Genomic DNA, 13,615 nt, shown 5'->3' on the forward strand with positions numbered 1-13,615 from the left:
TATTAAAAAGTTTGAAAAAGATGGCTGAAATGGGCATGCCGATTTCAGAAATGATGATGATCATCATCATCACACTGACTACACCCACTGCAAGGCAAAGGGCTCTCCCATGTCTTTGGAATTAACCATGTCGTTTGCCAGCTGCGCCCACCCTATGCCTGCAAACTTGCTAATCTCATCCACCCACCTAACCTTCTGCCGCCCCCTGCTACGCTTTCCTTCTCTTGGAATCCACTTCGTTACCATTCAGGACCAGCGGTTATCTTGCCTTTGCATTACATGCCTTGCCCAAACCAATTTCTTCTTCTTGATTCCGACTAGGATGTCATTAACACACGTTTGTTCCTTCACCCACTCTGCCCGCTTCCGGTCTCTTAACGGTACACCTATCATGTTTCTTTCTATGGTTTGCTGCGTTGTCGTTAACTTAAGCTGAACTCTTTTCGTTATCCTCTACGTTTTTGGCCCGTAGGTGAGCACCGGTACGACACGGCTGTTGTACACTTTTCTTTTTGAGGGATATTGGTAAGCTGCCATTCATGATCTGAGAGAGCCTGCCATATGCGCTCCACCTAATTCCTATCCTTCTGGTTATTTCCCTTTCATGATCCGGATCGGCTCTCACTACCTGCCCTAAATAGCTGTATTCCTTTACCACTTCCATCACCTCGCTGCCAAATGTGAACTGCTGTTCCCTTAGTAGACTGTTGAAAATTACTTTGGTTTTCTGCATGTTAATTTTAGTACCAACCGTACTGCTCTGTCTAACTCATCGATCATGATTTGCAGTTCATCTCCTGAGTCACTCAGCAATGCAATGTGATCAGCGAATCGCAGATTATTTAGGTATCTCCAACTGTTCCCAAAGCGGGCCTCGGAATACCTCCTGCAAACAGGCGGTGAATAGCATTGATGAGGTCGTGTCTCCTAGCCTGACGCCCTTCCTTATTGGAATTGTATTTGCTGAATTTATGGAGGACTATGGTAGCTGTGCCGTTCCTATATATATATATATATATATATATATATATATATATATATATATATATATATATATATATATATATATATATATATATATATATATATATATATATATATATATATATATATTCCAGTATTTTTACATAAGGCTCATCTACACCCAGATTCCGCAATACCTGTATGACTGCTGAGGTTTCTACTGAGTGAAATGCTTTCTCGTAATCAATGAGGGCTATATATAGGGGTTGGTTATATTCTGTGCATTTCTCTATCACCTGATTGATAGTGTGAGTATGATCTCTTGTGGAATAGTCTTTACAAATGCCTGCCTGATCATTTGGTTGATTAAAGTCTAAGGTATTTACTAAGGCCTAATCTCTAATAGAGACCGAAAGGATGACAGCCACCAAACACTCCTAAAAACCAGTTGACAAGTAGTGCCCTCCGGGATTAACTGTAGACGGTACCACCGCCACCGGGAACACAACATTTGATGCCTTTTTCTCCGCTCAGTTGACGTCCATTACTTTTTTAAGGCCTGTCCACGTGATGGGGTCTATAAGTAATGCACCCCCCCCCCCCCCCGTCAAACAACATACATCTGTTACAAATCCTTCGACGCGATCGATCGGTCCATGGCTCGGGGTCAAAGTCTTGACTGGCGACGGTAAGCAAGCGAGGAAAATTCCTACAGACACACAGCATCTGCAGTGTGCTATGCCAAAACCCTTTCCTAATATTTTCCACGCAATTATTCCCTCACAAACATGGTTTGCCCTTCACTCTCTGTTGCCTGGATGCGCGCCTACTCCCAGATAGAAGAGAGTACCTGCCTACATCATAAGGCGCCCGCCCGCTGTATTTTGCTGTTGACACATTTATTCGCATATGATGGTAATGACAGTGGCGACATTCCACTACTTTTTTTTTCCCCCTGTGGCTTTCAGTTTTTTTAGAGAAAGGAACTTGCGCGAACTATGCAAGGTTCAATACTTCAATATTTTAAGGCTCAAAGAACGATTGTCTCTTCCTGATGTGGCTTTGAGGCTTGAGCCATGCTTCTACCAGAACGTTCAGTTGGGCTGTTCGCGCTGTTTTACAACGTTGTTTTACAACGTTTGACAATGTTGTTCGCGTCGTTTTACAAAAGATACTTCTACCACTCTTTTCCCAGTGTCTCTCATATTTTTTTAAGCCCAGCAAAAGACAGGGATGAAGGTGCGAAAGCACACACACTGCGCTGGAGTCATATACGCTCAGGTATAGCAGAAGCGGTGAGATGTGCCGGAATTGCTTTGTTGGTGGTCCGAGCCAGCTATTCCGAAATGTTTGGAGTAAGTTTTGCAGAATGTGGTGAGGCTACTGGAGGGAAAAAAACGAGAGAAGATGTAGTAAACACGAATGTTGTTTTCGTCCAATTCTCTTTTGGCATGTGGAACACAAAGGCTTCCTTCCACGAAGCTGGGCTGTTGGTAATATCAGCTGCTAATTGTTGACTACCGTATAAAGATATTGCTGAGCGCAAAAAGAAGGACGATTTTTGAGCCTTAAGCAGGACCGCCAGATATTCTATTCCTGATTTTTCAGTGCGTGCGGCCTTGTCGAAGAAATTTCCGTGCACGCAACGTCGTTGCAAATACCGCATGTGTAACAACAGCGAGTAGATGTCCAGCGCGTAGTTGAGAATCGATGCTTCATTTTTAATGCGAAAGCATTATGTTGCTCACAGGCAGCGCAACCCGATGTCCAGGAAAAGTTACTTTAGAATGCTGCTAATGAGTAGGTGTGTCGTTAGAAAGGAAGAACAAAAATGAAAAGAGAAAAAATAAATGGATTTGAAAATAAAAGTGCTTTCACATTAAAAGCACGTAAGTATTCTTCAGCGATTTCCATAATTTTCTGCTCTGAAATTAACATATGTTACGTACTCACACAAGAAAGGTATAATGCGTCTTCCAAATCTATTTAAAACTTCACACAACTATTTCAGAAGTGTCAGCTGATGGACTAGTTGGTTTTCAGCCATTATATTCATCTCATTTAGCGCAAAGCACACACTATAGAAGAGAAAGAAACACACACGACGTAACATGGGCGCTGGTCCAGAATTGATCCATGCCGGCTTTCAATGCGTAGTGCTCTCCCCGCGTGAACAACGAACCGCACATTAAAAACTAACGGTTTACGGTGAATCGTATTATATTCGTTTTTACGAACATCGAGGCTAACCGCATCAGACGATGCCTCCAAAAGAAGAAGCGCAATTTTTGCGTTTTTCTTTGAGCGCCAGATTGTCTCACGTGTTCCTTGAAGCAGACGGGGCCTCTTTACTACACGCGTCTCTCGACAGTCCTGTCGGCTTAGTGACACACCTCCTTTCATGTGCGGCAGCGGCACGGTTTTGCTGGGAGCTGGGACGGAGTGTCAGAGCCCGCCGATCTACCCTCGCTAATCGGCTTGTTCTAATGATTCGTCTTTATAAAACGGCTACGTGGCGAACAAAAAGAATCAGAACCAAAAATAAAAGACGAGAAGCTACGAAACCGGATTACGAGCGTAATCCTGGTTCTACGCGTAATCCAATTTACGCGGTGAGGGGTGTCGGTTGACAGAAGCGCACACACGGGCACATAGATGAAGAGGCGATAAGAGGACAAACACAAGTGCTGACTAAAGATTTCCTTTTTTTATCGCCGCAAAGTGAGCTCAACGCACGCGAAAGCGCAAAAACAGTCATAACCGCACACTATAAATAAAAACAAAAACATCCCTCAACAACCATTGAAGGATTATCTTGCTCAATGGCTGCAGAGTTTGTCAGGAGTACCTAAGAACAAAGCCTGTTTTTTGATAGGCTGGATGAAAGGCATGGCACGACACTCAGCTGAGAATTTTAAATGCAACTTGCTCTTACCAGACATTGCGTTCTGATTTACCTTGCCTTATGCAGAACACTCATTTTATCGAACGCAGCGATCCAGCCCCTGTCTCTACAGCTGTTACCAATGTGTCCAAAAATTAATTTTTTTGGCATAATATCGACATTTTTAAACTCTGTCCTTCAGAAATGTTCTAGTCTATATAAGGTAAATTCAGCCAAACGGCTAGGAAATTGATTAAATCAAGCGTCCTGAACATTGTACACAATACTCTCTGGACTCTTTCTAGCTGAATAATGTTTCTACATCGAAATTAATCTTCCGCAGTAGCGGGCAGCTTTCCCTGTGCAGAAAAAAAAAGATTCAAAGGCCAGCTTCTTTTCTCTTGTTGGTCAAAAAAGTTCTCATAGAAAGCATCATTGAAGCATTCCCCTTTTACGGCAGCTGTCCCGTTCTTCGCCAGACCTGGAGATCATTCTTGATTGGGTAAACTTTCTTCAAAATGCGCCAACGAGAAGTGCTAGAGAATGGCTCGATATTTCAATATTGCACGCCTGTCTGAAATGCTTCTCTCTTTCTGTGCTCAAACTACTCTGAAGCCCTGTGGGCATAGGAAACCTTCAGAGAAACGTGTCTAGTCGTTAAAGACGGGCCAGGAGTATGCTGTAATGTGAGATGCCACCGCCTGTGTATTCGTCCGGTAGTTCCTCTGACACTGTGGCATTTAGGCTAGCCGAAAAGTCTCGACGCTGTTCCTGTTTTTTTTTTCCCGCATAACCCAACAGCATGTCTACAAACACAGGGGGCGCTCGCGACAGCGGGAGTCGACTAGCGTTAAAAACTAGTCTTAGCGCCAAAAAGAATACACGCAAGGAAAGGATTTCAAAGCAGTTTTGTAATTTTATACTGCAACTACAATATCGTCCTTCCGTGAAGAATATCCAAGCTTATCTTAGAATAGATTGCGCAAATATGATGCGCAGTTTCAAAGGCGATGTATTTTTAAAACATTGCGTTACGTGTGCGTGGGTGCGATTCCCGGCTGGGGGTACTGAAAGGGATCGGGGTGCAGTACAACACATGCACGAAAAACTTTCACGAATATTTTTCTCGCTTCGCAGAGTACCCACGGAGGCGACTGTTTGTTAATAGTTGGTGAGTGTTTTGAAGAAGAGTGTGAAAAAGCATGCTACGTCCTTTCGAAATTATCTGATTAAAACGCAACAATAAATATTTCATGTGAAGCTGGGCATACACCCAAAACGCGCAAGCTTATCTTGTAGTGCGACTTGCACCCGAGTGCGCTACATTTTATCATTGCCATATTCAAACTAGACGGCCTAGACAGCGCTATCCGAAAAAGCAGCCTTCTAAACTCCGTGACAAGCGCACCAAAGAGAACCACGCACTGTAGGAGACGCAGCTGCATACGATACCACCAGCCTCCTCAGGCTCCGGCGTTTGCCAGCGCAACCTAAGAGCGTAATCTCGGTGTCAGTCATCTGCTACAGTGCGAGGTTCGTTTATCGTGCTGCTTGAGAACTGTCTTCAATGCAAACCTTGCCATCATTTCAACGGCAGTATTTGCGAGGGAACGTTGCGTGCGAAACAGAAATGTCAGCATAAGCGAAATGCTTGCGCGATTGGAGGAAACACGTAACGGCTAGAGCACGTTTTAGGAGTATGCGTGGATTCACAATACACATTTGTCGTGGTGCTTTAAAGAGATAGTGGAGAAATGGCGTAGCAAAATTTCTCACAGTCTTCTTCAACACACTCGCCAAATGTTAACAGCTGCCTGCATGGGTACTGTTTAAAAAGAGAAAAATATTTCAAGTTTCAGTGGCAAGAGAAAGTTTTGCCTAAATGTGTTTCTATGGTCCAAGTTCCCGCCGCGCGCTCCCCACGAGCACGAAGCGCGGGGGAGTTTTAAAAATACATTGTCTTCAAAATGACCCTTCAAAATGTCGCAATCTGTTTTAGAATAAACTTGATAGTTCTGCACGAAGGAATGCCATTATATACAAACTGTGAAATGGTTAAACTACTTCAAAAACCTTTTCTAGCATGTATTCCAATGGTCGGTAACCATAAGTTTCACCTCCAGCCATTCCAGCAGGCGACAGCAGCGTCACAGCGTCTTTCTTACGTCACATATCCATGTTGGGCTATAGACGTCAAAGTGCATTGAATGGTACTCATAAATATTACGCGCTCACGTGCGCCTTTTAGGACGCGAGAATGCAAAGACGCAAATGCCAGCAACCTGTTTTGCAGGAACATTTCAGCTTTGAATAAGCAATTTTAGGCGCGTGCGGTCATCGAGGCCGTGTTAAAAGAGTTCTATTCAAGTGCGAAATGCTTCGCTAAATAGCGCAGATGACGTGCGTCGTTAAAGCTCACGTGAGCGCAAAGCACGAAGCTTTGAGAAAAATTGGCGGTGGTTTAGCTCTGGTTAAACCTGGAGTGACGCGACAGCTACAGCTGGCCGAGTTGAACTTGGTCACGTGATCAGACACGGCGCCGCGCCGCCGGCAGCTGCTCCGCACCACGTGACCGACCTCGTGACAGCGTGGCGGCGCCGCCACGCTGAAGGCTCGAAATGCTACCGTAATGTAGCTATCGCTACAAAAGTTTTCCGAGAATATGTAGTCTGTACGCGACGTACGACACCGTGCAAACGAGTGTGCACTTTGAAGCGTGCTCCCGGTTAGCTCCTATGCCCTCACTTAAGTGCGCGCGGCTATCGTGGTACGCCGTCATACAGCGAGGTTTCGGCAAGGATCGCGTTGAGTATCCACACCCTAAGCGCTTGTTTCACTACTATTTTTTTCGTCCCTCACACTCAGCCTCTAGTGAGAGCGTATTCCTTGCGTCAGCCTTTCAGAATTCGATGGCATTCAGTATTCAGAATTCATTCGTCCGAAACGAGAGGGTTAAAATGCAAGTGTATATCTTGTGCGACTTCTCAACTATTTGTGGACGTCGCCTTTAGGCGGGCAGTAATGCAGGGTAAACGTTCTTTAACTGTTCCTTACGTCCTGCCTCTCGTGTTTTCCTTCTTTGACTATGTCTGGTCAACTGGGCAAAGCTCTATACTCCGGAAATCAAAGTTAAAATGAATATTGGTCTTTTCGGAAAGGAAATGGCGCAGTATCTGTCTCACATATCGGCGGACATCTGAACCGCGCCGTCCTTAAGCGAAGGGATAAAGGAGGGAGTGAAAGAAGAAAGGAAGAAAGAGGTGCCGTAGTGGAGGGTTCCGGAATAAATTCGACCACCTGGGGTTCTTTAACGTGCACTGACATCGCACAGTAGACGGGCGCCTTAGCGTTTCTCCTCCATCGAAACGCGGCCACCGCTGTTGGGTTCGAACCCGCGTACTCCGGATCAGTAGCCGAGCGCGCTAACCACTTAGCCACTGCGGCAGGTGCTCAAAAATCATAACTCTCCTCAGAAAAACGAACTCGCCGAACAACAAGTTTTGCCAAAACTATCCGTTTCGAAACTGTGTCTTTCTTCCAAGGTAGATAATACGTCTTCAAAAATTACCAAATATGAAATGTTGGGCTTAACTTAAAACTAAGCTGGCATAACTGACAAGGCATCACGCTTACTTAGTCTCTCCCATGACACCTCAGGGCGAAAAATAACAAGAAAATGTAGTGTATTTCACGCAAGGTAGATTGGAAATCACACCGTTAGTTCTTCCCTTCATTGAAAGAAGCATTACCATATTTTGCTGTTTTTGGATAAAGCTGTCTTTCTTCAGAACACGTAGAACCACAAAGATCACTTGGCATTTACAAAGAGTGCAAGAGCCAGACTATGGTTCCTGGGAAGAAGCATTTTGTTTTAAAAATGTATATGCAGATCATCTGAATGCACAGACTGCACCTTAGAAAAACTGTGACTGTACATGCGCTTTCTGCAGCAAGCTGAATACACAGTTTGCCTTAATCACCTAAACATTCTGTTTTCGCAGCAGACGTGCCTTTTCCTTTCTTGTTGTTTCCCCCCCTTTAGATTACTCTGCTGATGTATGGGAAACAGGGTTGCCGCCTAAGTGAGAAGGAAAGCTCACAGACAAACTTGCAAACTCTTTCGGATCTAAACAAAAACAATTGTTGAAATAGAGCCAGAAGAAATAACTATGGTCTACTTCTGTGAGAGAGCCAAATCGAATAAACTGCTGTGACCGACGCTCGCTCTTAAAGCGCGAGCCACCAGTAAGTAAGCACGCCATTCGACGGGTTATTCGCTGCTAAAGAAATAAGCCTGCCGCTGAAAACAAACTACTCGGCTCTAGGGACGACCTGTCTCCTTGAACACTTGTTAGTGCCTTCCAAGAGGCGAGACCGAATTGGGACTCCAGTTACTCTTCGCCGACAGACAAACAACAGGAATAAAATAAAAAGATAAGGAGCAGAAAAGTAAAGAATGAGCTCTGGAAGGCCACACATCTGCCAGAAAAAGATGCAATAGTGTGATAGTGAAAGTGTTGTGAGAACGCGGTACCTTCGGACTTTGGTAGCATGTTAATGAAAAAAAGAAGAAGCCTCTAAAAAGGAGGAAAAGCCTGTGATATTAGAGAGAAAAAAAGCGCGCACGAAGTAAACGCGTGGCTGTTCATTTCAGGTGCTGCTAGGTTAACCAGCAGTAGTGAAAAACAACAGACGGGAGAGGGCCGTAGTGAAGATCTTGGAGTCAATCGGCTTTGGCGATTTCACTTGACACTTGTTAGAAGGCGCTTCAGTGGTGCGTTTGCTGGTATTTTTATCTTTGTATGTAGTAGGAATTCATCAGCAAGAAAGAAGCACTCGGTGGTAGCTATGCTACCACAGTTTTAACGTCTTCATAGGTTAGCCGTATATTATTACAAAAGAAGAAATGCGCAGAGGCTGATAGGTTGGTTGGAGGCCGAGGATATTTCGATCTTCTGTGATATTATGTGCTAAAGTGGTCTTGGTGTTAAAACTTAAGTCCATGTAACGCTTGTGGCGATAACTCACAAAAAGCCATTGAAATGCACGCCAGCTGTTGCGGTAGTTTATCTGTGTGGAGTCTACTTCTGCGGAGTTGCTCAGTACAGAGTTTATGATTCTAGAGTTCAGTATAATACTAAACCAAGCCTACATTTGGAGCCATAGAGGCTACGTTGTCCTGAATGAACTGAAATCTTATTACTAGTCAAAACAATAAAAATTATACCCGCTTCATTGTTGTTCAGCATTAAATAACCGCAAATACCTACACTTCATTGCAAGGCAAAAGAAAAACAAAACAAAAGAAACAGAAGCGATGTCACCAAGACTTTTTTTCGGAAGACCTCTGTTTGAACCACTCAGCTCTTCTCTCCTGTTGCCTCTCTCCTTAACTTCCCCATTCGGCACCAGGTCGCGCCTTGTTCGACAAAACAGATCCAGCACAAAATGTTCTGGGCTCTAGCAGAGCTGATCCAATTGGATCCCATTGCCATCTTCCTTTTCCTTCTCGTGCTTACATCGTCCGGGCAAGCGGATAGATGCGCCTCTCCGCAGTGTAGAAGATCCTTTCTCCTCATCTTTACAATTCCATTCGCACTGCACTTTGTCGGAGGAGCATGTCTTCTACACCACCGCTGGGTGGTGTCTACTTTTTCTCTGGAGGTAAAATGCCTTTCCAGGTTGCAAGAGAAAGGGAAACCTCAGAAAATTAACGAGAGAGATAGAAGTGGAGGTCTGCACGTCGGGCCTAGCATCGATTCCCTATAGACTCTAAATGCCTATCAAAGCCAGTGTCTAGAAGCACGAGGGGACTGACTTCGAACTCGCACCGCCCGTCTCTGAAAAACTTTTTGTTTTATACACCCAGCTCCAGGCTCAGGCCACCGGACGTGAGTTATTGCTTCTCCTAATTGCTGTGCACCGAAATGGAACCTGTGGCGCAAGGGTCGCCGTTTACCTGGGATAGCTGCAAGGGCTGCGGCCTATCATGGACATCGTCAGCCTGTCTGGACTGAAGCAGTCTTTTAAGTGAAACGGCATGCGAATTCCTGTACGTGATTCACGGAAAGCTTGTGACTTCAGGACACACACCTTTAGCTTAACACTTTTTTAGGGGCGCCATTTTGCACACACTGCAACATGCTTGAATTAATAAGTTAACAGTGCCAAGAATCTGGACCCTCTGCATTATATGGACATGACAGTCTGCCGCTGTTTGTTCCTTCAAGTCATAGCCCCAAAGTTTATAAAAATGCTTGTACGGCGCAGATGAAGTAATGTCTCCAGAAAAGCAACAAACCAAATGAAACTAGCTCCGTCAGGTTAGTACTCTTTTTCTGGTAGTTTCAAAGTATTCTTACGGTAAAGGCGCTTCTGAGCCCTTAAAAGGTTTAGCATCATCGTTACTGCGGAAGAGTCACTCTAATTTCTTCAAGCCCCTTTGAGGTAGTCCTGGAACAAACAAACTGAACTATGTAACAGTGCTGGTACCCACATTTAAGAAGATAATCTCTTCTGTTGAAGAGAGGCAAAGTTCAACGACCGCTGAGAGTATCAAGACGAGTATTTATGCCAGGCGATACTGCACAGAGGGCTCCTTTGAAAACAGCCGCCGTACTTAACAGCGGAGCGCAAATATTTCGCCAGTTTACGAGCGACAAAAACACGCCGATGCAATCCGCCATCCCATTTGAGTCAGAACCCCCGGCGGGCGCCCGGGGCATGCTGGGATACCACCCGCGGCAATAACGGAGACCGGAGTAGAGTAAAGTAGAGAGACGCAGCGAGTGTCTTTGTCGGCCGTCATCCATTGAGCCGAGTCTCGGGAAGCATTAACGTCAAACCTCGTGCCGAACTCTTTTATTGCTTCGTTGTAAATGCTGTACATAAAGCCATTTTCTTTTTTTTCCACGGTCAGCATTCTTCGGCTGGCCAGCCTCTGCGTGGACGCCGCGCTGTCTGCCAGAATGCTTGGCCGCACTACAGAGGTGACCTTAGCGTCACAACGGCGTGTAGCTCGCAGAGAGATCAAGCCTATTGCCTTATCCCGCGGCCAGGAGCGATTTATTTCCTAAGTCCATTATACACCCTGAATGGTCTCCAGAAAGCGGAAGAGAAGACACCGAACGAAAACTTATCTCGACAACTAATATTCTAAATGCTCCGCTTCACTGGGATGTTGAGACCACGCATTCGGCTGCCCACCTTGCAAAATCGCGTCTGCATCGACATCAAAAAATAACGTGAAACCTGGTGCAGCTGCGCTGCATTCAATGCATTCTACAAGCGCAGTGTGTAGCGCTGCCCTTGCATCGCGGCGTTATGCAGTTGCGACACCTACCGCAGAATAAATTGTTTTCTCCGAAGCACAGCACATCGCCAAGATCAGTTCGAGAACCGCAGCAAGCGGGAAGAAATCGATACGGAGCCCAAGCCTATAGTGGAACCTGAGGCTGTTGTTTTCACGCTAGTGCGTCCTGCGTATACATGCGACTGGGTTGAAGTGTGTTTTTTTTTTCGTGGCAATATTCCTCGTTTATTTTTTTTATTGCTTAAAGATAAGCGTTCCCGCTAGCGAAATTCTCGAAGCCGCAGACCTCAGCAAAGATGCTTAGCTGCACGGTACACAAATTGCGACATTGCGTTCAATTGGTTGTAGAAAATGCGCGCTTTTATCGCATACGTAGCGAAAACGTGCGTCGTCTGCTTTCCCTAAGAAAAAATAAAGCGCGTGCATGCGCATGAAATCAGTGGTAGAAGTGTTGCGAAAACATGATCAGTTCCGTCGGAGCTTTACTTCCCCGGAAGGAAACGCCCCGTTATCGATGATAATTGGGTTTTTGTGGATAGATGGGGTTGTGATAGGTAAACCTAAAGGACTATAAATTTGGTGCTTAAGGGTAACGGAGTGGATTCCAAGAGAAGGCGAGCGTTGCAGGACGCGGAAGAAAGTTAGGTGGGCGAATGGGATTTAGAAGTTAAGGGGAATAGGCTGGCCGCAGGTGGCACGAGACAGGGTTAACTGGAGATACATGGGAGAGGCTTTTGCCCTGCAGAGGACGTAGCCATGTTGATGATGATGACGAGGGCGATTATTAAAGGTTTCACTAAATTAGATCTCTATGAAAGGAGCTGAAAGGAGCAGACAGTCACTGAAAAGGAGGAAAGAGTACATTATGTTACATTATTTTAATATTTCATAAGAGGGGTGTCGATTCGAATAAATTAAGGTACTTTTTGAATGTAGACAGATAATTTCACGGAAAGTAGATGAAAGGATAACCCCTTGCCGTTGGTAAGATCTGCACTCACGACCTTTGCCTGTCACGTTCAGTACTCTACGAACTCGGCTGCGGTGGTAGCTTTCTCGTCTTCTATTTTCTAAATTTTTGTGCTTCGTGTAGCCTAACTTTGAGAATTTTCACCCACACCACCTGAAACCATAGCGATCAACACGGAATTTTCTTCCATTCAACAAGTTTTACACATTACGGCATCAAAAGAGGGAACGGGCGTAGTCGCTGGATGTTTCACCCAGTGGTTATAGGCGGCAGCTACGCGAAGCCCTACTTCTTTAGACATCGCATGGTGCTACCTACCCTGGAGAAACAGACTGAAAGCAAGGTTTTCTGATTGCATTCTTTGTATTTGTTGCACTGAGCACAGAGAACATTTTTTTTTTCTGAGTGTGTCTAAATTTTAAACACCTCTCTTGTCTTGAGACTTTTCACGTCACCAGAGGCACAGATGGCGCTCTTTTACTGCGTCGCTTTCTTTGTTAAAAGGCATGAACGTGTAACCTTAATCGGCATTTCAAAGAATGTGGTGTCAGGAAGGCATATTTGAAGTCTTATCAGTTCTTGCTTTTTTATACTGCAACTTATTTCTTGTCTTTTTTTTTTGACTAACGCCTCTGTCGATTCTAAACTCTGGAAAAGTAAACTTCTCTTCTTTGAAAAGCCTAGTGCGAACTTAACAGTTATTTCATTGTTTTTTGTTAGCCGTACTCGACTGGAGATTGAAAGTTTCTAACTGCCCCTAAGCACTATAGGCTAAAACACAGGACGATAAATGTTCTTGGCGGCGGTGTTCTACTGTGAAGAGTGAAGCGATTAATAGAGAAGGAAAGCAGTTGTAGCACGTCATATCGTATTAGGCAATAAAATGAATCCTCTAGTGGTAAATCAAGGGGAGCATATTTTGCTCTATTCTGAATGCACTTACACTGAGGTATGCTGCCGCGGGCATTATGAAAGATTTCAGGTAAAAAAATATTCATTATATGTTTCTGCTCGAAATGTAAGATTTCGATAAACATTTCAAGCAGCTTCCTTTGAAAAACAAACTATCATGCCGAGCGCTTTATCAACAACCTAGATTTGTCATCAAGAAGGTGATACAGACGTTATCCGCAATATTGACATCCACGTTTAGCGACAATCGTTTCCTTCCAATGATTACTTTTAGAAAAAAAAACGATGCGATGTTTGCGTTAGCATGCAAATGGCCGTTACGCAGTAAAACAGTGATAACCTAATTCTTCCTAGAAATGTATAAAAAGAAATGCAGGCGGCGTTCTGTGGAAGTGCAATGTATGCGTGCAAAGGAACAAAATGTTCTCCTTTTTATTCATAAATGACGTTTTTAAACATCTGCTTCCAGGAAAAAGTGATTTGCCTGCCACCATTACCCCGAAAGTTAGGCATCAGTAAGCGTCGCATTCGCTGGCAGGCTTGAAATTGCAGTAGGGTGCTTCCTGTCGTAATG

The sequence above is a fragment of the Amblyomma americanum genome, chromosome 7, assembly GCF_052857255.1.
Source record: "Amblyomma americanum isolate KBUSLIRL-KWMA chromosome 7, ASM5285725v1, whole genome shotgun sequence".
Taxonomy (NCBI): domain Eukaryota; kingdom Metazoa; phylum Arthropoda; class Arachnida; order Ixodida; family Ixodidae; genus Amblyomma; species Amblyomma americanum.